This window comes from Natrix helvetica (genome assembly GCF_964273705.1).
Source record: "Natrix helvetica genome assembly, chromosome: 8".
Classification (NCBI taxonomy): Eukaryota; Metazoa; Chordata; class Lepidosauria; order Squamata; family Natricidae; genus Natrix; species Natrix helvetica.
Window position 1 is genome coordinate 15,342,263 of NC_138559.1, and position 16,703 is coordinate 15,358,965.

The 16,703-nt window shown below is 38.4% G+C and overlaps 1 protein-coding gene across 3 annotated transcripts in view; it reads right to left on the reverse strand.

Moving 5' to 3' along the window:
- Window positions 1-16,703, reverse strand: part of UNC5D (unc-5 netrin receptor D) — a 440,995-nt gene that overhangs the window by 145,854 nt on the left and 278,438 nt on the right. The window lies entirely within an intron of this gene.

Sequence of the window (16,703 nt, forward strand, 5' to 3'; positions counted from 1 at the left end):
CTTACCAAGATCTTTCACCAATCCCAACTAAAAGGCAATGAATGTGTTCTATTCTATCCCTTCCATACGAAACCTATAGAATAAGCTTTGAACTTCCAAAGCATACAGGATAAAATTCAGAAGGCTGGTTCTAGATCAGCATTTGTCAATCTTATCCATTTTAAAATGTGTCCGAATGTGAAATGTATCCTAGAATTCGCCAACCAGTATTCAGAAACGAAAAAGTTAAAAATAAATTACTCAAAAGAGGCATTAGACCTTTTTCTGAACTTGTCCTACTGTTGGGAAATTTCCAACCACGCAGGGGAGAGCTCTCAAACTGGTTATTCTTGCATCCTTGGTAAGACACAAGGGATCCAGAACTGGCCCCCCTCCCCTTAATCTCCATAGATCTTACCCTTCTGTTCCCAAGCAAAGACTATCAGTCTGGGGAGATTTCTGTATAATAGGCAGAATATAATAATGGTGTTGGCTTGAACCTTACATGTGCAGACCTACTCACTTGTGCCTGACACCTACTGTATTTTTCAGAGTATAGGACACATCTTTTTCTCCCCAAAAGAGGGTGAAAATTTGAGTGTGTCTGATACACCGAATGTAGCCCCTCCCACCCACCAGCCCACACCCGTTGGCCTCTGCCTCCCAGCAATTTATCTCCTTGCAGCAAACTGAGAAAATGGGGCTTGCAGAGATGGCAATAGGCTATGGCAATCCTTGCAGCCTGAAACAGCTGATCATTGAGAGGCTGGTGCTTAAACTGAAATTGAAAGTGAATCTTGCTGTTTGCTGCAAGGAGGCAAATTGCTGGGAGGCAAAGGCAGATTTTTTTCTTCTAATCAGGCTAAATTGAAACAGGCTGTTTGCTGTTTGCTGCAAGGAGGTAAGTCAATAACTATAAATGCCTATAGAATGTTCAAATGATTAGACTTATTTTTTTAAAGACTGCTTTATTATTGTTCTACCCAAGTTAACAAAATGAAGAAGCTTTTTAAAATAAATGCTTGATTTGAAGAGGCCCAGTGCTATTGTATCTTCTTTTAAATAGCAGAGAATAATGTACATATACTTCCAGAAATCCACATTCAGAGAATAAAGTTTTTATTACGACTAAATTCCCTTTTTTGTTTCTCTTAGGTATGTCCTACAGCATATTTTATACAATAATATGGTGTTCAGTTTAATAGGACCATACAAATGGTTGAAAGCCACCAGATCAAAGTGCATAAAACAATAACATTTGGAATGTTCGTCCTTTGCTAATGGAATGTCTAGTGCTTGTATAGTCTGGCTAATGGTATTTATTTCCAGCATATTCAGTTTAAAAAATCTGGTGCTAATTTACGATGTGTCTTCCTTAGAGCTAGTAGTTTGAGCAAGGCAAATTTATGCCAGGTAAAGTTTTCTTTATAAACAGAAGTGGATGGCTGTCATCAATGCAAACACATAAAAAGAATTCAAAAGCATGTTTCAATCCAATTGAATGAAATCCAAGAGAGACAAATATAGAATTTTTCTTCTTCTTCTGCATAGCACTAAATGCCTACGCCTAGCCACACAATACAGACACTTTGGAAATTAATAGCCCCATAATGTTTTGTGGGAAAGGGCTGGAATCACATCTGACCTACACTGAGTCTGCAACAAGCCTTCCCCCATCCTTCCACTCTCAAAAAAGTGTTTGTGTTGACATTTTTGTTTTAGTGCACCACTAAATAATACTGTTTTCCTAAGATAGAGATGGCCAAATTGGTTGGTCATCATTTTCTTGTATGGCTGGAATGAGACAGTTTACTCCTTTTTGTAAAATATTCTTATTTTAGGAATATGGACTTTTTTTCTTGATTTTTTTTTTCTTTCATCAATCTTTGGGAGTCTTAGGAGCAGAAGGGAGATACCAAAATAGGATCAATGATGTTGGGAATACTAGTAGCCCACCCTGTTCCAATAGGAAGGATAAGTAGAGTTGGCACTGTCAAATGTTTCTCAACTATTACTTTTTATGGACCATGATGGGAGTTATGATGGGAGCAAACATACAATATCAACAGGAGAATCATGCAAGAACTTCAGTTTTATCCAAATAATCATGCTGATTGTAATCCTTAGGGTAAAATACTCACAAAACAGAATCTGTGCCAAGTTATCATGGCCATATTATCTAACTGCACCTGTTGAGTCTCCAATGGAGATAGATAAGAGTGGTTACCCAGATCGACCATCTGGCTCAACAAATGCTAGGTTGTATTCATGGTTTCATCTCTTTACAGGCTCCTTCATTAGTGAAACCTGGTTCTTCTTTCAAACAAATGAAGCTGGACGCTGTAGTGGCTATTTATCTGGGAGAGTGGCCATTTTTTATTACTATTATTATTTTTTAATCACTATCCCCAGTTCCATATTAATGTTTCTAGTCACTATTTTCTTCGATTAATGTTCTTAATTCCAATTATATATTGGGGAGTATGGATGGATCTAATGGATGTATGACATTAGAACCAGTCATTTGGGGCAACCTATAAATCAGCTAATAAAGAAAGGAAGCAAGCAAACTAAATGAAAAATGGAGAAATGGTGAAGGTTTGAGGTGATCTCAAGTCTTTTAAAATTCCTTGTGACTAGTCCCTGCAGTTTTCTGGGCAAGATTTCAGAAATGGTTTGCCATTGCCTTCTTTCCTAGGCTAAAAGAAAGAGACTGACCCAACATCACCTGGCTGACTTTGTCCTGAAGGTAGGAGTAGAACTCACAGTCTCCTAGTTTCTAAGAAGATGCCTTAACCACAACATCAAATTTTCTTTCATGAGTCAGTAAGCAAATAAAATGATTGAAAAATGGGAATGTAGCATATCACAACGCAATCTCACTTTTCAATATCTTTATTCTAAAAGACTTTATGTATATCTTAACAACAAGAACAAGAACAATATGGCTGCAGTTTGGTGCTTTGTTTAGAAGACAATGGTGAGTTACAGAACAACTAGTAACTGTGGTGGTGCAGGGGTTTGAATGCAGTATTGCAGGTTAATTCAACTCACTGCTGGGAGTTTGATCCCCATGGCTCAAGGTTGTCTCAACCATTCACCCTTCCGAGGTTGGTAAAATGAGGACCCAGATTGTTGGGACAATATGATGACTCTGTAAACCACTTAGAGAGTGCTGTAATTAGGAAGCAATTCATAAGTCTAAGTGGTATTGCTAGTGCTACAAGATTAAAAAAAAACACATCCTGGATGATATGAAGAAGTGCTGGAGAACAAGTGCTATTCTAGATGGGATGGCAGAGAGCAGTTACACCAGTGTTCCTTCCAGAAAATAGCAAATTTGTGATTACCTCCCCCAATACTTGGCGATTATTTGCCACACTCAAAATTCCAAGCATTTTCATGAGCCACAAAACATGAGTTCCATTCCATCATATTAGTTGGGATGATGTGCATTAAGCCATATTCACTGAGCTGTCCATGATAGTGAATCACAATTCTGCCTTTGCATCAAGATTCTCTATTGGGTAAATGTTACCCTGAAAGTCTCCATCAGCTAATGAATAGATCCAACTATCCTCTAAAGTCCATTTATCCTTGGCATTTGTGTTCAAAGCTCAATACTCTCATTAGATATAAAGTGAAATGATTATTTTTTTAAAAAAAGTTCCCACAGTTGAAAAGCAGTATAACTCCCTAGACCAAGGGTGTCCAAACTTGGGAACTTTAAGACTTCTGGACTTCAACTCCCAGAATTCCCCAGCCAGCTGGCTGGGGAATTCTGGGAGTTGAAGTCCACAAGTCTTAAAGTTCCCAAGTTTGGACACCCCTGCCCTAGACTGACCAAACTGAAAGTAGTGTCTAGAATTTGGCTTCAAAAAGTTTCTTACATTGAACTCTCTAACATCCACATGCCTTTTTTTAACCTAATGCACAGCTGGAGGCTCCATCTTTTCACAATAATCTTTATGAACAGATGACAGAAAAATATGGCAAAAATAAAACAATCTCACCTACCCCTTCTGAAGCCACAAGAGTTTATTTGCGGTAGGATTATAAAAATAATGTTGTGCGAGAAAGAATATTAGGAGAAATGCACATATAATCATATTCAGAGATGAAAAAGGAACCAGATGGGTCTTATCTATGGGTCTTAATTAGAACACCTGGCCCCCTATCCCCTTTTGCATTTTCTCTCTGAAGATTTTGATGGAAGACGGAGATTTGATGTCCTCACAAATCCCTAAAACCTTTGTATCTTTAATAAAAGCCTTCTTTACTAAAGCCTTCGGGGACATAATATTTTGCAAAGATTGACAATAACAGAAACAGCAAGTGTGGTCAGCAAGGTAACCTGCATGCTGATTTGTTTATAAAGACAGCAAGGAATTATAACAGATGGAGGGGAAATGGAGAAGGTGAATACTTCATATTGTACAGCCTGAGAAGTTAACACTCCCATGATTTTAGCCAGTGGTTTCACTCTCTAACATTATTCAGCAGCTTTTTTTTTTTTTCTAAATCCATGTGGTCTGTCAAAGTCATTGCTGCATTTAGAGTGATCCAAACACACCTGAGCCCAGAATTTCTGTTGCTTAGTGAGAAATTTGTTAAGTGAGTTTTGCCCCATTTTACAACTTTCCTTGCCACATTTGTTAAGAGAATCACTGCAGTCGTTTAATTAGTAACCTGGCTGTCAAGTGAACCTGACTTCCCCATGGACTTTGCTTGTCAGAAGGTCACAAAAGATGATCACATGACCCCAGGCACTGCAACCATCATGAATATGAATAAGTCTGAATTTGTCTGAAACGGTATAGGGTTTCCTGCCTAGGCACGGGGTTGGGCTAGAAGACCTCCAAGGCCCCTTCCAACTCTGCTATTGTTATTGTCTTGTAAGTTGATGCCACAATGATCCTAAGTGTGAAAAACAGTCATAAGAAACTTTTTTCAATGCCGTCATCACTTTGAATGGTCAGTAAATGAACTGCTGTAAGTTGAGGACTACCTTTACTATAAGAGTGGGAGGAGGAGGTAACACAAACATACAACACATAGACACATAAAGCTTAAAGGGTTTGTTTTGGTGTTGTAGTCACTAGTAAAATGGGGGAGGAGAGCAGGGAAATGGCTTGTTTTATGACATTCCACCTCCTGAAGGGTGAATGAGAAAAAAAAAATTGTTAAAAGTTCTTGTCCTTTTCCCTAAAAGCAACAACCGAAAATGTATTTGAATTTTTTTTTAGCCTGGCACCATTTACAATCAAAAAGGAAGTCTCGTGCTTGAAAGTGGTTTGTTGCCAAATATATCACAGCCATCTGACAGGCCTTTGGGTCACAGAACTACTTTGATGCTTAAGGAAACTGACAAGTGTCATGAAAAGGGCAGGGAAAAGAAAATACAGTAAAATGTGTTTTAATTCATCCATTCAGACATTGCGAGGTGGCTTAAATGTTCAACTTGTTCCAGAGGCAGAATAAAGCATTCCAGGACTGCTTGCTGCCTTTTCTCTTTAGATGCCAGAGAAGATACAGCTTTTGTTTCATTTTGGGGGTGCTCCAAATTATAATTGGGCTGCCAAGATAGTAACCTTACAAGTGCGATACGGTAAAACGATGTCAAAATATATATATACATCATTTTTAAAAAGAGAGGTCATTGCTATTGAAACAGAAATGTCTTTCTGATATCAACTTGTAGCAAACAATATCATTGTGAGTAGGGGAAGACAACTGTTCAGTGTCAAGACATGAAAGGAGATACACAGTGTTAACATATTGCTCTTTGTGACAGCAACGAGCAGATAACATCTCAACGATGTCAAGATGATGTTGATGTGCATGGCTCTGCACATTTCAAAATCAAAGTGTGTCACTGGGATTTATAACAGCTGATCCAGAAATGACCGATTCTAAATGTATGGCTAGTACATTGCATTTCTGGATGAATGAGTATAGATAGTCCTCAACTTGTAATAGTTCATTTAGGGACCATTCAAAGTTACAATGGCACTGAAAAAAATGAATTATGACTGTTTTTCACACTTGCATTGCAGCATCCTCAAGGCCGTATGATCAAAATCCAGATGCTTGGCATATTTATGACATTTTCAGTGACTCGAGGTCATGTGATTCTCTTTTGCAACCTTCTGGCAAGCAAAGTCAATGGGGAAACCAGATCCACTTAACAACTGTGTTACTAATTTAATCACTGCAGTGGTTCGCTTAACAACAAGCGGCAAGAAAAGTTGTAAAATGGGATCAAGTTCACTTAACTAATATTTCACTTAGCAACAGAACAGGGCTCAATTGTGGTCTACCTGTACTAGAATTACTTACAAATATGGGGAAAAAAGTATACACAGTACCAAACTGGCAGCCTCATAAAGCAGTAAGTGCTTAGAGAGATGTAGACCGATGAAATATTGTCCTTTTAAACACTCTCAAATTGTGTTTCTCTCTTGTATCACCTCAAGAAACTCGCTCCCCGCCCAATCCTTTTCATGCAATTTGCCTTGCACCCATCTCAAACACCAGTTTATAAAAAAATAAGTGCTTGCTCAGTTAATTGCTAAGTTTTTTAGTACTGGGTGAGCTTATCTGTGCATGATGAAGCTAAGTTAGAATTTGTTAATGGCTTAAACCCGGAGAGGACAATTTTGTGTGGGCAAAGGCCTATGTATGCAGGACTTGGTTTGGGACTAACCTTTGGATATTTTCTGGGTCTGTATGTGTTTTAAACAGTGGGATGCTTATTTTAGAAGTTGCAGTGCACTCTCTATCTCTTTCACACCTTAGAAAGAATGGGAAGCTGTCTTGTGATTTCAGTAGCCATGTTCAGAAGAATTTCACAAATGGGGAAATTTCACAAAGAGTTGCTCATCCCTAAAATAAACCATATTTAGTAAGGTTGTAGCCTATCAAGGCTGGATTTAATATTTATAAACTACAATGGATCGATTCAGGCAAAATAGACATCTGATTACATTATTATTTATTGTACTGTATAACCTTAATCGATATGAATCCAGTCAAAATATGTTTCCTGATTATTAAATTCGGAAAACTGACAATGACTATATGAGAGTGCTAATAAGATTATAGTGTTTTTTTGAAACAATTCTTTATGCAATTCTGCACAGAAGTTTCATTTATTTCAGGTAAATAAAGGATTAGTTAATCTGGAGGCTAAACTTTAAACCAGGAGCTTTACATATAAATACATGTTTCTTTTTTTCCTTTTCTGACATCCTAACATGGGAAATTGTTGTGATTTTTGAGCAAATTTCTCCTTACATTGAAATCATTGCCACTGATTACAAACCTGCCCATTTTTTGATCAACACAAAATGTTATTAGTGAAAAGGCAAATCAATTAGCTGTGATTTGAAAGAACTGGAGGTGCCTGATCTCCTCACTCTTCTTCCCATTGCTGAAGTCCCATAATGAATCTCAGCATGCCAAACACTTGCATCACAGCTTGGAAAAAAAACCCAACAATAAACAATCAATACACGTTCTGTTTTCAGCTGCGATCTTTTTTTCTTGGTTGGAAGTTCTGATTTGTTAGGGTGTGAATTCCGCCCTGAATTAAGGAGGTGTGAATCTTGGCATCCCTTGTAGCATACTTTTGAAATAAGCGAAAATAAACCCGAAGCAAGATCTAATAAAAAACATTTTAATATAAAAGAAAATAAAAATACAAAACTTGCTAACTGAATTAATTACATCTTGACAAAGCTATGTGTCTGCCTCCTTCGGCAGGCGAACAGAAGATCAGAAGAGAAAGTTAAGAAGGAATGTGAAGGAGCATGCGCACTAAATCACTTGCAGATAAGAACTGTGACCTGCGCACTAAATCTCAGCACAGCTAAGCAAACCAATTAACACAGTGACACCCCTTCTCTTTTTTCCCAGCAGCAACTTTTCTAAGCTCTAATCTTGCTCTTATGTGGGGCTAGAGATAACAATAAATGAAAACAAAGTCAGAAACTAAATGTTGGTGCAACTTAAAAGGGTTTCTGATACATTTTGTAGAGTGACAAGATACTCCATCCCGTTCGGAGGGTGAATGGTGTTTTTGCTTGATTGCGCCACTTGCCCTACCCCAAATAGAAATGTGACAATCAAACCTTCCATTTCACTGAACATTTTAAATGTTACATTTTTGCCAGGCACATCCCATTCAAAGCTCAGGCACAACAGTAAATAAGCCAATTTGTTTCTTCTGCTTAAATTATTTAATGGGGGGAAAGTGCATTCCCTAATTAGCTATTAAAAAAAGAAAGGAACAAAGCCAAGCACTGCCATGCTTTATGGAGGAGGAAAAGGATAGCCCCAAAGTTTGGTTTATGATTGTAAGGTTATGCTCAAAATACAACTAGTCCTTGATTTACAACAGCTTATTTAGTGACTGTTCGAACTTGCAGTGGCACTGAAAAAAGTGACTTATGACCATTTTTCACATTTATGGTCGCTGCAGCATCCCCATGGTCATATGGTTTAATAGAATAATACAATACAATACAATAGCAGAGTTGGAAGGGACCTTGGAGGTCTTCTAGTCCAACCCCCTGCCTAGGCAGGAAACCCTATACCGTTTCAGACAGATGGCTATCCAACATCTTCTTAAAGACTTCCAGTGTTGGGGCATTCACAACTTCTGGAGGCAACTTCTGTTCCACTGATTAATTGTTCTCACTGTCGGGAAATTTCTCCTCAGTTCTAAGTTGCTTCTCTCCTTGATTAGTTTCCACCCATTGCTTCTTGTTCTACCCTCAGGTGCCTTGGAGAATAGCTTGACTCCCTCTTCTTTGGGGCTCAGTTGTGGTTTTAAGTCGAGGACCACCTGCAACACATTTTCACAGAGATCACTCTCACAGATACCTTTTTTTCCCTTTGCTGATGGAAGACGAGGACTATAAAGGAAATATCAGCAAATATAGCTCATATCCATGGCAACATGAATAATTACTAAACACATTTAATCAATATATCAAATTCATTATTGTTGATCCTAGTCCCCTAAATATTGAAATTCCACAATTGTTTCACTTCGGTATAAAAGCTACCAAAACGAATCATACTTCGTAAAGCCACAGTCTTCAAAGGGAAACTTTAATACCTTATTCTGCACTTTTTTTGATTGAAGATCTAGCCATATTATTATCTGCAGATGCACTTTAGGAAGATAAATCGTCTGGAAGGTAACACAGGCTGGATTACTGGATTATCAGAGCCCTTATGTCTTCTTAAGGTTTCAACTACCTACACAGCTTTGCTGGAACAGCTTTTATGAGAGCATAGCCAGACAGTATAGGTTGCTCTCCAGATCCTGATCAATCCTGAATTTATTAAAACTCAGACATTATTTATTACCTAATTCAGAAGATACAACTTAAATCTCAAGACCAATTCGGCTCTATCCTGCGGAGGTAAAAGGACATCCAGCAAAGGGAACATGTGCCAATCTTGCATGCATCAGAAATATCTAAGCATGAATAAATGTCTATGGAGATTCTCAGCCACCCAAGTCATGGTTATCCAAAAGATGCTTTTTCAAGAGGCAACTGGACTTTTTTTATTTTCCCTTGAAAACATTTCGCTTCTCATCCAAGAAACTTCTTCAGTTCTGACTGAAGAACTGAAGAGTCAGAACTGAAGCAGGTTTTGGGATGAGAAGCAAAACATCTTCAAAAAAACAAAAAACAAAGAAGGTCCAGTTGCCTTTTGAAAAAGCACCTTTGGGGCTAAGCATGAGTAGACTTAAAATGAGGGACTCCGCCCACACCTTGTGGTAATGAATAAATAATTTAGAACTGCATCATGGATGACATAGAAACATTACCTACGATGTATAATTACTTATGGTGAACAGTGAAGCGTGCAAATCAGTGTTTGCATTTCCTGCATCGGATGAGGAGAGCATGTCTTTCTCCTCTGTCCTGGCCACTTTTTACAGATACAAAATAGAGAGTGTTTTAACAAACTGCATCACTGTTTGGTTTGATGGTTAAAGTGCCTCAGATAGAAGATCCCTACAGAGAGTGGTAAGGACAGCCAAGAAGATTATAGGAAGCTCGCATCCCATTATTCAGGATATTGTTTATCTGTGCTTATAGCTTGAAGCATTGTTAGAGACCCCACACATCTACTTCACGGGCTGTTTCTATTACTCCCCTCTGGGAGGAGGTTTTGAAGTATTTCTAGCGGGACTACTGGATTCTATAACAGCTTTGTTCCCTATGCCATCCATCTGGTAAATTGGCAAGATTCGTTTTTCTTGCCATGTACATGTATATATCAAACTAGACTGTGTTGTTTCTCTGTGTCATATAATATGTGTGGGTATAATCATAATGTTTTTCATTTATTTGTCATGTTTATGTAGTGTGGAGGTGGTGACCCTTTGAGAGTTGTATGCAATGAAATTTCATTTTAATGTATGCTGATTAGCTTACATTTAAAGTGGCAATAAAGTTATTCTAAGTCTATTTTTTTAAACTATCAAGATATGTGAAAATACCAGAAACTATCACTGTTCCAAATACCTGAAGAGGGTCCAATCTAATGTGTACATTGTAGATATGTTTCTGTTGTAGCTAATTTACTTGAAGCAAACCCTTGACTACCTACAACACTTGAAAAAAACTTGGGTTGGAAGCATCTCCACATATTTCTATCAAATCTAAGGAACCTAAAATGTAATTCAGCTTTTGCCTTGGACCTATTTGTGCTTGGTATTATTCTTAGCAAGCCGTTCAAAGATCAAATGCAGCCATCATTAGAGATCAACATCACACAGTATTTTTATACCATCTCTCACTCTACAATTTTGCAGACACTAATTGCAACAGACTATGTGTATTTTTGCATGAATGTTCTCTCCCACATGTGCAAACACAGTAACCAGTTCTATCTAAGAAATAGGTACAATGTTTAAAAACCAGGAAGAAGGTTCACTTTCCACATTTCTATGGGGAGACATTTTAGGACATTTATGAGCATCTTCAGATAAAAAAAATATCATAAACAGTTAAAATTAGTTGGTTTGAAATACAAAGGCTTACAGCTTAAAACGTTAAACGTGGAACATTTATAAATTTGCTAGCTATTTTTCCCCCCATCTAGAACAGTGGTTCTCAACCTGTGGGTCGAGACCCCTTTGGGGGTCGAATTACCCTTCTACAGGGGTCGCCTAAGACCATTGGAAAACACATATTTTTGATGGTCTTAGGAACCGAGACACCAATTTTATGGTTGGGGGGTCACCACAGCATGAGAAACTGTATTAAAGGGTCACAGCATTGGGAAGGTTGAGAACCACTGATCTAGAAGAATTTCAGCCTTGCAAGGTAGCCTCGGGTCAGATTTGTTTGGCTGCTTCCATCTTCTGGAAGGTTAAGTGCCATGCTATTGTGAACCGATTCACCGAAACACAATAGCATGGCACCTTTTTTATGGTGGGTTTGCTGAAGTCTGCATAGGCACATTACTGGATCATTTTATATACCATAGGTCCGTGATGGTGAACCTATGGCATGCTGTGCAAGACGTGGCACACAGGGCCATATCTCTGGGCACACAGAACCATCACCCATTGCTCTTCTGGGTTCTGGCCTGCTGGTGAGCTGGTCTTCACACAAGCAAGAGCACCAGAAACCAAAAGAGCAGCCACCCGGTGCGCATGCATACACCAGAAAGATGATCTTCCTGTTTCCATTGTGCACATGCGCACCGGCCACCTTGTATTCTGGTTTCTGGTGTGCATGTGTAAGTAAAGACCAGCTGGCCAGTGCGCATGTGCATGCTGGTACCCACAAGGGGACCAAGAGCATCTGCTTTTCCGGTTTCTGGTGCATGCTTCACCACTTGGTGTTGAAAAGGATAGCGCACACTCCCGTTTCTGCACTCACTGCTGAAAAGGTTAGCCATCACTGCCATAGGTTATGGCTTAATACATTGTGCAAGATCAACCAATTGTTGCATATATTAAAAAAAAAAGCTACAGTTAGGAAACTGTGGTGTAAGACAAAGAGGCCAAAGGCGCACATTCACACATGCAAGGAAATAACGCTGAAGGCAAACTATAGCTTACAAAAACAGTTTTGAAAGCCATGATTTATTCTACTAATTATGCAAGTAGTTTGCATACATAAATTTGGCCCTCTGTAAAAAGAATGTTGAGATGACTTTTGGAAGGGAAGAAACATGAAGGAAACTAAAATGGCAACGTGGTCATGCGAAATAAGGGAACACGAGAAAGAAAGTCCAAACAGTCCTTCCTTGATTCTGCTTGGTACAGGATAGGGCAGAGAGAAAATTTGATTTCTGTTATCATGCCCTACTACTACAATAAAGTAACATTCCTAACATCCTGTTTCTGATCTGATCTACCTCAAAGGTTGAGAACATTGTCTTACACCTTGGTTTTGCCCCTATTTCCACATCACTGTACTGCTTTTTTCTCTGCGTGCAGTAAGTAGTTCATTTAATAATTTGGGAAAAGATGCAACTTAGCTAGTGATCAGGGGTTCTGTCCCGGTATAGATTGCGAAAGTAATTTACTTTCTCCTCCTCCTCCTTCTAAACAACAGGCATTCAGAGGCAGTCTGATGCTAAATCTGAAATTACCATAAAATCATTATGAATAACAGCCATTACAGATCTAAGAGTTTTATGTGCCCCTTTGTAACCTAATCATTGATTTCAAAAGTGATGGGTTCATCAAACCTTCTCCTGCTTTCTATGGATGTTTGCAATACATCTGTTCTAATCCCTCTCATCAGACAGTTGGGCGACAGGTAGAAAATTGTTTTGCCATCAAAAGAAAACAAAACCCATTGCCTCTGGCAATTTTCTACAAGGACACCCTACCCCACCTATGAATGTGCAATAAGTTGTGGAAATAAATCTGAAAGAGACAGTCTGGGCCAAATAGCCAACAGGAAATGATTTCAGCTGATCAGAAAGCCAATGTTAATGTATATTTAGGCAGGGACCGTGGTGTTAACACTAAGTGTTCCTTTAGGAAATGAATGAATACAGAATGTGTAAGTATACCTTCCTGGAATGAAGAAAGAAAGAATTGCATGTTCTGCTCCTAAATCCCTCACTATATATTCATTTTGTGTTTTGTGCAGAGAACCTGGGAAGTGGATGTTATCAAATCCATTTTACAGATGGGTAAGCAGCCAATAGAAAGAAAATACATAGGGGAGTATAAGCAGATATGAAAGCAAAGGGAAAGAACCAATTTAGTTTTATACTGCCTAATGTAAATCAGCTTTGCTGTGAAGATAACTTAACCTAGCCAGAAATAAAGCTGGATGTACATTATATACTGTATGTGGGAGTCACCACATGATCTCCCCTAATTATTTCTACTTGTTATCATTATTGAACACCCACACTCAAAACAAGTTCCTACTCCAGTTCCAACCTAGCCATATTTTTAAGATTCTATCCGTATCATACATGCATACCTTAATATCAGCAAATAGCCTGAGCCTATAAAGATGATGTGAGGAAAGCTAAGGCTCACAATGAATAAAGGCTTGCGACAAAAGTGGGAAAAAAATGTTAACATGTTAAAAACAAGAAAACAGTCAAGGAAACAACATTTCACAATAATCTTAACTATTGTTTGACTTAATAGGAAAAGTGGATTTATTTGAATATTCATATGTAATTTGGAATGGACCAGGGGTGTGTTCCTGCCAGTTCTAACCTCTTCTATAGAAGAGGTTCCACAAATCTACCGTGGCGTTTAGAACTGGTTCCAGCTCCCTCCCCACGCCCGTCTACACATCATCAAGATGAAGAGCGAGAGGAGGAATTCTTGTTATGCCATCTTCTATCTGAATTTACCCTCAAGCAGATGATAAGGAAGGGGAAAGGCCAACATTAATTCATACAATATATTGCTAAGCCACAAATTGGCATTAAATATTTATTATTATTATTTTATTTTAATAAATATTATTACAATATTATTATTTATTTCACACTTATATTCAGCAGTTCTTCCCAGCACTTAGGTGGTTACACAGGGTCTCCCTCATTTTACCACCACTATAAAATAGTTTGGGCTTAAAAACAACGTTTGGCCCAAAACTATCTCCACAGTTTCCTTTCTATGATCTTAGCCATCACAAAAATCTCCCTCTTGACTCTGTAGGAAAATCATGTAGCAGCACAGCCTTTTTTTATGGAGTGTAGAAATGGCACATTTTGTGTGCACTGTGTTTCTGTTGCCACATTTAAATATTTCACTGATGTTTCCTGTTGTATTCCCTTCAGCATTTCCTGTTGTATTCCCTTCAGCATTTTCATGTGAAATTTACACTTTGGGGAAATTAAGAAAACCATTTTGCATAAACCCAATTTATAATAGTTGCATCAGGGCAGAGAGTTTATCTCCACCAATGAGGATTAATATGATCTTTAGAAAACACTAGTGGCCTTTTCTCGCCTGACGAGATAAATGTGTTATCCTATTGTAATCCCACACGTATTCTAAATCTGTGTCTTACTTATGCATATTTATAAAAATGATATATTGCATTTATTAAATATTAAATGGATTACAAACTTGAGGAATCCTTCATGCATTTATTTAACAGCTAGTATTTTTTTAAAAAAAATACTTGGAATATATATTGCGAATGTCTTCTTTTTTTATATGTATATTCACGAAAGAGTTTTTCCTCTGGCATTCTCAATAGGCAAATCTGTAATGATGGAGCATCTGAGGTTCATTGTACAAAAAAATAAAAAATAAAAAAGAGTAAGAAAAAAGAATTTGACTCTAAAGACACTCTGACACTAGACATATATAAATGGAGACAATTTTATGGATATCCGGAGATCTATTCAAACAAAAATTGGGTTCCTACCATCATTCTTTCTTTGACTGCAATTTATTGAATAAATGACAATTGGCTGGGCTCACGTAATGCATTAAGCTATAAACTATAGTTTATTAATCATAATGGGAATTGCAGAACATAATAAACCCAAACATTAATGTAAGAGCTTAGTGTGCTGCCAGAATTAGGTCAACATAGCAAGGGCTCAAAAAACACTAATTGCTGTGAGATGCCACCCTCCTTCCCCCTTCTTTTCATTTCATAGTTCTTCATAGTAGTTGCCGATCAGAATTCTGCAAGTTTAAAAAGTGCATAAAGAATTTTGCTTTGAACTGGAATAAAAACAACAACATCAAAATGAAATCATCCAGGTAGACACGACATGATGGCAGATAGAAGAACAAATGCTTGCGCATTCAGCTTTATTGAACATCTCTGGTTCATGTATTATGCCAACCATACAACTATTTGCTCGTTATTACTTTAGCCAGTACTGCAGGTTAGATATTCCTAGTACAGGGAAATCCTCGACTAACCACCACAATTGAGCCCAACATTTCTGCTGCTAAGTGAGACATTTGTTAAGTGAAGTGTGCCCCATTTTACGACCTTTCTTGCCACAGTTAAGTGGATCCCTGCAGTTGTTAAGTGAGTAACATGGTTGTTAATTGAACCTGGTTTCTCCATTGACTTTGCTCCTCAGAAGGCTACAAAAGGGGATCACATCAGAGGTGGGTTCCTGCTGGTTCGGACTGGTTTGGCAGAATAGATAGTAACTCAGCTTGCCACGCCCCTGAATCAGTTCGCTTGGCGGCACCACAAGTGGCGCCATCTTGTTTTTTAGTACTGGGCATGAGTGCGTAGCACACGCAAAGCGCATCCCTGAGCAAACCAGCAGTAGCAGCAACAGGAATCCACCCCTGGATCACATGATCCCAGGATATGGCAACCATGATAAATATGACTCAGTTGCCAAGCACCAAGGATCATGGGGATGCTGCAAGGGTCATATGTGTGAAAAATGTCATGTCACTTTTTTTCAATGCCATTGTAAAGTTTAAACAGTCGCTACATGAACTGTTTTAAGTCGAGAACTACCTATACTGACATAGAAAGATTGGAACAAACTATTTTACAGCATTTTTGTCTCCCTTCTGCCTCCAAACTGACATGAACACCGATTAAAACATATCCAGGTTGTAATATTTCCTGAAAAATCTACACCCTTTCGAAACAGATGCTGGTCAGCACCTGTCAGTTTTCCCACAGGGATCGATGTAGAAGCCTCTATGATGCTTTTTGGGAAAATGTGCCAGCAGCCTAGTTCTATCCCAGGTCACTTGTCTCACTTAAGGTTCAGCATGTTCCAAATATTTCCCAATGCATAATAAATCTAAATCTTTCTCCGTGTACATGCTATCTGTACATTAAGAATTCTGACCGTCATCTGTCTAGCTTGCGCTTTTCACGGAACTATGTTTTACAATATTTTTGGCAGTTCCAGAACTCAATCTGATCTCTTGTTGCATTCCAATTCTGGCTGACTTATTATTAAATCGGGGGTCTCCAAACCTGGCAAGTTAAGGACTTATGGACTTCAACTCACAGAATTCACCAGCCAGCATAATTGGCTGAGGAATTCTGAGAGAAGAGGTTCACAAGTCTTAAAGTTACCAAGTTTAGGAGATCCCTGCACTAGTTATAGTTACGAGTACCAAAATGGACCACCAACACTATCTACTAGTTTATCTAGATGGCACATGGAAACCACACATTCTCACCAAACAGATAAGCCACCATGCAATCTGTATGCTGTCAATGCACATTTATCTGCACTTCTAACAGCCAAATCAC